Source organism: Meriones unguiculatus, chromosome 7, assembly GCF_030254825.1.
Source record: "Meriones unguiculatus strain TT.TT164.6M chromosome 7, Bangor_MerUng_6.1, whole genome shotgun sequence".
NCBI lineage: Eukaryota > Metazoa > Chordata > Mammalia > Rodentia > Muridae > Meriones > Meriones unguiculatus.
The window spans coordinates 49114208-49123721 of NC_083355.1; the positions used below are offsets into that span (position 1 = coordinate 49114208).

The 9514-nt window shown below is 36.9% G+C and overlaps 1 pseudogene; it reads left to right on the forward strand.

Moving 5' to 3' along the window:
- The first annotated feature begins 8415 nt into the window (after nucleotides 1-8415).
- On the forward strand, nucleotides 8416-9302 carry LOC110540586 (olfactory receptor 4A8-like; annotated as a pseudogene).
- The last annotated feature ends 212 nt before the right edge of the window (nucleotides 9303-9514 follow it).

Consider the following 9514-nt stretch of genomic DNA (forward strand, 5'->3'; position numbering starts at 1 on the left):
AGTCTCTTAAAATGGAATGACAGGTCCATGAAGTCTGTAAGCCTTTGAGAGTTTCATGTAGTGCAATATCAACAATGAACTGATGCTTTTAGAGATGCAGATATTTTAATGATATTTTCCATGATACAACCGTCTGCAATTAATGACTCAATATTAATAGAGTTTTTTCATCATAAAGTACATTTCTCAAAAATGTTCACTTCTCAAATGTTCTAAAAATTGTACAGTGTTATTTGATATAGTGCTAAGGGTAACATATCTTAAATAAACTTACATGCATGTGTGACTGTTATGTAAAGGCTTTCTGAGACTGGAGATAGTTTCCTTTTTTTGTTGTAGTAAGCAAAAATAAAAATAAATGAGTTTGGGCTATATAATGTTTATTATTATTAGCCCTAAGATTATCACATTTCTATTATTGAACCTGCTATCACAAATAAGACACAGACATCTGTTAGATTTATAATTACTTTATTTACCTTGGGCCAGACAGATATTTTACTTACATTGTCTCAGCATTCTTACCGTACATCTCCCAGCCCCTATCCAATGCCATCCATCTTAATCCTTTTTTTCTTGACTACCTTCCATCCATAATCCCATGGTATTTGTTTGTATTCTTCTCCAGTCCCACATGACTTTTTTTCACCACAATAAATTGTGGTGTCCTCCTTCCTCTTTTCTTCCCATCTGTCTGTTTCCTGTGATTCTCTCCTGAACCAAAAACTGGGGAAACTTAGCCATGCTTACTCTATCCTTCCTTGCCCAGGTATAGGCTGTTTAATCAAGTAATCAGGTATGTCTTAGGCAGGTTTACAAAACAAGGATAGGTGTAACCAGATCTTGAGGGCCAGTAACATGCATTAGATCAACATCCAACATATGTGGAAGTTAAACATTTGAATTCAAATCGAACGATTAGTAGAACTTCTACAATGTTGGGAGATGAACTCAGAACTATCTATTAAATGCTGACTGCATTTCACCACCATAAAACATCATGACAAAGATGTGCTCCATGTATCGATAATCTAACAACCATGTTCACAAATTCAGAACAGGTCCTGTTTTTCTGAATGTCATCTCTGAAACAAACCTTACAAAATGAACAATGGGAAAGAGCAGTAATTTTAAAGAATTTTTCCTCCCAGGCCTCTCTTAATATCCGTTTTTGGAAAAAAGCACTATATATAATGATTTACCCATCTTCATTTTGGTAATTGTGAGTCATGTAGCCATTGCAGAGACAAAGATTGGCATCCACTCCTTAGGTAATTCAGTGTACTTCTTTCTGCCGGCTACCTCTAGATGTTCTTTTATGGCACCCTCATCTTACCAAATTTGATCATAAACTTAATATCTGACATTATAGCTATCTTCTTCATATCTTGTATGGGCCAGATTCTCACCAAATGTTTATTTGTTGGTACTTGGTAGTAATGGCCTATGCTTGCTATGGGACCATCTGTAAGCCACTGAGCTACATGATCATCATGAACTTTTGGGTGTGTTTGCATCCTTTTGTGTTATTGGCATAAGCTAGAGGGCTTATATACTCTTTGGATCAAATTTTCTTTGTTTATAATCTTCCTTTTGGAGCCCTAAAGTCAATGACCATTTCAAGTGTAGTAATTATCCAGTATTATAATTTGCTATTGATAAATCTGTAACTTTTTTATACACTGTCACTTCCATGTTGGATCCTTTAATACTTTTAGAAATTCTAAAATGAAAAATAAAAAAGACCCTGAGATTTCATCTTACACCCATTAGAATGGCTAAGACAAAAAACTCAAGTGACAACACATGCTGGAGAGGATGTGGAGAAAGGGGAACCCTCCTTCACTGTTGGTGGGAATGTAAACAAAGTGATTGTACATAACCACTTTGGAAATCAGTCTGGTGCTTTCTCAGACAGTTAGGAATAGTGCTACCTCAAGATCCAACTATACTGCTCCTAGGCATATATCCAAAATATGCTCAAGTATATAAGGACATTTGCTCAACCATGGTCAAAGCAGCTTTATTTGTAATAGCCAGAATCTGGAAGCAACCCTAATATCCCTCAACTGAGAAATGTATACAGAAGTTGTGGTACATTTACACAATGGAGCACTACTCAGCAATTAAAAACAAGGAAGTCATGAAATTTGCAGGCAAATGGTGGAACTTAGAAAGGATCATCCTGAGTGAGGTATCCCAGAAGCAGAAAGGCACACAGGGTATATACTCACTCATAAGTAGATATTAGACATATAATATAGGATAAACATACTAAAATCTGTATACCTAAAGAAATTAAGCAAGAAGTATGACTCTGGGTAAGATGCTCAATCTTCAATCAGACAGGTAAAGAGGATGGACATCAGAAGAGGAGTAAAACAGGGAACAGGACAGGAGCTTACCACAGATGGTCCCTGAAAGACTCTACCCTGCAGGTTATCAAAGCAGATGCTGGGACTCATAGCCAAACTTTGGGCAGAGTGCAGGGAATCTTATGAAAGAAGGGGGAGATAGAAAGACCTGGAGGGGACAGGAGATCCACAAGGAGAGCAACAGAACCGAAATATCTGGACACAGGGGTGTTTTCTGAGACTGATACTCCAACCAAAGACCATACATGGAGATAACCTAGAATCCCTGCACAGATGTAACCCATGGCAGCTCAGTGTCCAAGTGAGTTCCCTAGTAATGGGAACAGGGACTGTCTCTGACATAAATTGATTGGTCTGCCCTTTGATCACCTCCCCCTCAGGGGGATGCAGCCTTACCAGGCCACAGAGGAAGACAATGCAGCCACTCCTGATGAGACCTGATAGACTAGGATCAGATGGAAGTGGAGGAGGACCTCCCCTATCAGTGGATTTGGAGAGGTGCACAAGGGGAAGTGAGGGTAGGATTGGGAGCAGAAGAGGGAGAGAGCTACAGTGGGATACATAGGGGATAAACTGTAATTAACAAAATAAAAATAAAATATTATTATAATAATATAAAAATACAAGTACAGAAAATTTTGTACAAAAGCTCTGGTATAGAATCTCAACTATAGATAAGGTAAAACTGTCTCTTCCTCTCTACTTATAAAACAAGAATTGTAAAACAAGAGTTCTGGGTTTCCTTGTGATAGCTGCAAGGCAACATGAAATGTATGTTCCCCTGAGCTGGGGTCTGCTGCCATGATTCTAGGGATGCTGATTTCATGGGGCTGTAATATGCTGCTGTGGTTCAGGGGATGAGTTCTTTAATTGGGTGAGAGTCTTTAACCACAAGACTTGTAACTGCTGATGTCCAAGGATTGAGTAGGTCATGGTATATCTGGGAATGAATGCTCTCACGGGCTAGAAGTTGCAGTGATGATTCTAGGAAGTGTTATTTCTGTGTTCCAGTATATCCTCAGTGCATTTATGAAAAGTTGCTGCAGGCAAATTGGGAATGGTGATCTTTAGTGGTTGATGATTACTGAAGATACTTTTCGTAGGGAGTTCACAGGGGAAAGTATATCTTTTCCTATGATTCTAGAGTAGTGATTTGTGTCTGCTGTCAATAAAAAGATAGAACTCAGACAGGGAGACTCTTCTTCAGAAAAATGAGTGATTGTTTACTTGTCAGTTCTTGAATACTGGAGTTGGGTGACTGTTTGTCTGGGTAGTAGAGCTACTATGGTTCCAAGTTTCTGTTACATTTATCTTCACTCTTTAAAATCATGGCTTCTACTCCACCACCTTACCCAGAAGAGAACAACACAAATCCACTCTTTTTTGAACTTCAACAGAACCAAAAAATCTTAGCAGAGGGGTCTTTCCTGAGACTGATACTCCAACCAAGGACCATGCATAGAGATAACCCTTGCACAGATGTAACCCATGGCAGTTCAGTATCCAAGTGGGTTCCATTATAATAGGAACAGGGACTGTCTCTGACATGAACTGATTGGCCTATTCTTTAATTACCTCCCCCTGAGGGGGAAGCAGCATTACCAGGCCACAGAAGATGACAATGCTGATGAGACCTAATTGACTAGGATCAGAAGGAAGGAAAAGAAGACCTCCCCTATCAGTGGACTTAGGGAGGGGCATGCATGTAGAGGGTGGAGGAAGGGAGAGATTGGAACGGGAGGAGGGGGGATACAAAGTGAATAAAGTGTAATTAATAAAAAATTTAAAGAAAAGAAGAAAATATTTTAAAAGTAGCTGCCTCTTTGAGTTATCAATGCTTATAAATTTTTAGTAAATGCTTGTTGATCAACTTATACTGCATGTTTTACTTTCAGCATTGATAAGTTCAAAATATTCTGTATTGTAGTGTGTCTTATTTCTGTAAGTGTTGTTAAAGAAATTCATTACTAGTTTTTTTCCAGTTTCCAGCTATTATGAATAAAACTGTTATGAATAAAGTTGAGTAAATGTCCTTGTGGGGACATCTCTTGTGTATATGCCCAGGGATAGTGTAGCCAGGTTGTGAGGTAGAACTATTCCCAATTTTCTGAGAAATCTCCAGATTGATTTTCAGAGAGGTTTTACAACTTTGCACTGGTCCCAGCAATGGAGGAGTGTTCTTCTTTAATCCACACCCCTGCCAGCATGTGTTGTCGGTTGAGTTTTTGATCTTAGCAGCTCTGATGGGTATAAGATGGAATCTTAGAGTTGTTTTGATTTGCATTTATCTGACGGCTAAGGGCATTGAGGAAAAGGGGAAGGGGGAAAGGGGAGAGGGAGATAGAATGGGGCTGGAAAGAGAGGAGGAAAAGAGCTATAAGGATGTGAAATGAATAAAATAAATAAATAAATGAGAAAAAATATGTAAATGAGAAAAAATTTCCTCAGAGCCTCAGAGCTTCTTGGACAGAGTCTCTTTCACTGTGAAGTGAGGTAGCATTCTACTGAGGTGAGGATGGGGAATGGCATAGGGATGCCTTCATTTTTATACAGGCTTATCTATGACTTGCCTTATCTAACTATTTCATAGCAACAACTGTATAACATTGTCTGTAACACTAGTTTATGAATCATCTCACTTTGGAATTCTTCTCATAGTAAAGTTCATGTCACTTGGTAGTTAATTACTTTTGTTGTTGAATCAGCAGAGGTTTTTTTCCTCCCTAGAGATTATTCAAGGAAAGAAATCTTTCCAGGAGAGATTTCTTTACTTGAATTTGATCCAATAGTTTTACAAATAATTTATCATGACCACAGGTTCACTTATTTATTCTTATTTATCCATGAATAATCTCAATTGCTTTGAGAGGAAACTGTGGAAATATGGGGGTATGATGTAAGGATGGGAAGAAAAGTATTATAAAGATTCACTTTTAGTGAGTGAGGGGTTGAAGACATCTTCCTCTGATCAGAAATAACTGTGTAATTGTTGTATATATGGGGTAAATCTCAGCCTGTCCATCATTACATAGAACTACAATAGAAAATCACATGGAAATATTTAAAATCTTTTCATGTGAAGTTTGTTCTCCCCATAGTTAAATACAAGGAGAAAATTTCACATAACAGATTTCAGTTTTTTGTTTGTTTGTTTGTTTGTTTTAATTTTGCTTACTAGTGCCTTCAACTTTGGGTTTGGAAACTTTTAGTTCCACAGATTGTGTCAACTTTATTCACAATTGTGCAAATCATAGCATCTTTATTTTTCTACAAAAATGTTTACAGAGCAAGTAAGAATGTTCAATTAGTTAATACAAATTACAAAAAGTACAAAAAGTATTGATATAATATTTAAAGGCTCTTATATAAGTTTTTGTAAGTATATTAATGACTTTATCAACTGCAGTCATCATCACTAAAAGAGGCAATTACTTTCATCACCAATGAGAAATCTGCCAGGAAATCCATTGTTTGAGTTCTTGAGCTAATAGAATAGGAAAGGAAGCGAAATATTTTTGTAATACATAAAATACAACTAATATTTTGAATATCAGATACTCTCCACAAAGGACTATAAACTGGAAAATAGTTATGACTATAACACAGAAATTACTCAGAACAAACTTAGATTTGATTAATGTCATGGCTTGACTGGTGTTTGTTTTCCACACTGTTAGGCAACACTTATGTGTTACATGGGTAACCATACAAATTCAATTTATTTATTTAACACTGATTCATGTGGTTACATTTTATATGATGTATTAACAAATAAATATACTTTATAAGGTATATTTATACAAGACAGCTTGGTCACATTTACCAAGTATATTAGAGCACAAGGGAACAAATATATTTATTTATGTTCCAAAGGCTTCCTATGTGATTTTACTGTGAATCTTAAATTGATGACTGTAAAGATGTTAGGACAGATACAGAAGAAATCCATGATTAGAGACTGCCACATCTACTGTCACCTAGATTCATCTAAATGCTAACATACTACTAAGACCTAAAGCTATAAATTATTTTTTCTAGAAATTACTATATTTTTATTGAAAGTGTAACCACTCCAGTATTTTATACTATCAGATCTTTGAAAGCTTTTTACAGTATAGCATACAGTTTAATAACTATTCTTTGCACTATTATGAGAATGTTAAATTGAGAAACAGTAAATTTATCTCATGGAAATACAGTGCTGATATTTAGAGAAGCACTAATATTGTAAAAGGTGACATGTGAAAGCATAAATAGTAAATATGGAATATTTTTACTCATGTCATTGAACAGTTATGCTGTTTTCAGTCTGTAGATTGTACAAATGCAGATCTCCAGAATCAGCTGTTGACAGTAAAGAGAATGATAGATACAAACGGTCATGGTCAGCTTCTAAATAAATCCCAGATGTTGTTTCATGTGTCCTATCTCACTCCCTCATCTATATGACAGAATATTCAATGATAGTCTGCAGGACAGAGCCTTTCAGAGGTCCTCTGTGTCAGGCTCCTGACTTGTTCCCTCTTTTCACCTTCTTCTGATGTCCATCCTCTTTGCCTTTCTGGATAGGTATTGAGCATTTTAACAAGAGTCCTCCCTCTTGATTAGTTTCTTTAGATGTACAGATTTTAGTAGGTTTATCCTATATTATATGTCTATATGAGTGAGTATATACCATGTGTGTCTTTCTGTTTCTGGGATAGCTTACTCACAATGATCTTTTCCAGATCCCACCATTTACCTGCTTATTCTAATAGTAAAGTTGCTTTGGTTGCTGCTTTTGGTTACAGTAACATGTAGTAGCAGAGGAGTTAAATGATCTTGCTGCAAGTGAACATAGTGTGTTAGGAACAGGTCTTGGTATGGGTAAAATGAGTAGGATTAAAACTCCAGAAACACCTAGTAGTCTGAAATAGACCAGTTAATTCAATAAAACATTCCTGTGCTAAATAGTTTTGTAGTTACAGGACAGTTTAAAACTATCTTTTTAACTTTAATGAAAAGTTTGTAATAGCTGCAAGAATTTAAGAACAGCTTACAGTTGTCTAAAATGCAAAAGCAGTGATGATCTGGATGCTCACCAATATCCAGATGATGCTTTAAATATGTTCTTCATAAAACAACAGCTTCTAACAGGAACTCAACGACTGGCTCTTTGACCTCCCCACACCCCAAGGGAGGAGCAGTCCTGTTAGGCCACAGAGGAGGGTTTTGTAGCCAGTCCTGAAGATACTTGATAAAACAGGATCAGATGAATGGGGAGGAGTCCCCCCCCATCAGTGGACTTGGAAAGGGGCACGGTGGAGATGAGGAAGGGAGGGAGGGACTGGGAGGGAATGAGGGATCGGGACACGGCTGGGATACAGAGTTAATAAAATGTAACTGATAAGAAAAAAATAAAATTCAAAAAAAAAACCAGCTTCAAGCAATGACCTTATATTAATTGATATACTCACTTAAAATATTTATTTTATTTTATAAGGGTGTTTGTCTGAATGTGGGTATATGTGCCCCACATTCTTGCCTGTATATAAGAGAAGTTATTGGACCACTAGAATTGGAGATAAAAATGGTTGCAAACCACTATGTGGGTACCAGGATTTGAACTCAGGTCATTTCTAAGAGAAAATAGTATTCTCAACCACTGAGCCATCTCTCCAGCCACAAAATGGAGACTGTTGATATCAGAGAGAGAGCATGTTTCTAAAAGCAGGTACCCCTTAGTAACATATGTAATATGTTTGCCAAAACTCACATATTTTAAATAAGTAGTTTAAGTATATGATGATAATATACAGATACACTGAGAGTTAAAATAAGCCCTTGTACTTTCAGGCACAACTAAAATTTCCCAAGGAGGAATAAAATCTTCAACAGGAGGTCCCCTGTGATTATTGGAACAGAAACTCACACTGCTATCACCTGTGTGTTCACCATTCTAAAAGCTGAGGAGATGATGATTTTTCATGGCTAGACACATACTTCAGGACAGGTCTTGTTTTGAGCTGCCATCTCTGAAACAAGACACCTAGAATGGTTAATGGGATTGAGCAGCAATGTCACAGAATTTATTTTTGTTGGCCTTATTCAAGATCCTGCTGAGCAAAAAGTATTGTCTTGTTTTCACTCATCTACATTGTGACAATGCTGGACAACCTGCTTATTGCAGTGACGGTGATTGCCAGCCCTTCCTTAGATGCTCCAATGTACTTTTTTCTTGCATGCTTGTCACTCCTGGATGCTTTTTATTGCAATACTATCTTACCAAATTTGATCATAGACTTGTTATATAATAAAAAAAAAAAAAAACTATTTCCTTCAAAGCATGCATGGTCCAGCTCTTTGTAGAACACTTATTTGGTGGTGTGTAGGTCTTCCTTCTGGTATTCATGGCCTATGATCGCTATGTGGCCATCTGTAAGCCACTGCACTATTTGACCATTATGAACCAACAGGTTTACATCCTCCTGTTGCTGTTAGCTGGGGTTGGTGGCATAGCACATTCAATGATTCAAGTTCTGACTGTGTATAAACTTCCCTTTTGTGGTCCTTGATCACTTCATGTGTGACATGAATCCACTATTGGGACTTGCATGCACTGACACCTATTTCCTTGGCATCACTGTCATTGCCAATGGTGGATTTATCTGTGTGGGAATTTTCACCTTTCTCTTAGTCTCCTATGGAATCATTCTAAACTCTCTTAAGACTCACAGTCAGGAAGGGAGGCGCAAAGCCTTGTCTACATGTAGCTCACACATCATCACCATTGTCTGCTTTTTTGTTCCCTGCATTTTTATATATGCTAGACCTGTATCCAACTTTCCTATGGATAAATATATTGCCGTGTTTTATACAGTTGTAAGTCCCATGCTGAATCCATTGATATATAACTTGAAAAATTCTGAGATGGAAAATTCTATTTAAAAAGCTGTGGTGTAAAACACTATCAATATAAAACAAGATTGTTTCCTCACTGAATATTTTATTAACTGTAAATTGAAAACCATATATAAATTCTAACAAAGGATGCGTTCTCCACTCATGTAGTATGTTTTCTTTATACAAAGTCACTGAAGATGAAGAATAAATTTTCAGTTGAGATTGTGATCAAGGTAGTTGTGAGCCTTAGCCCTTAA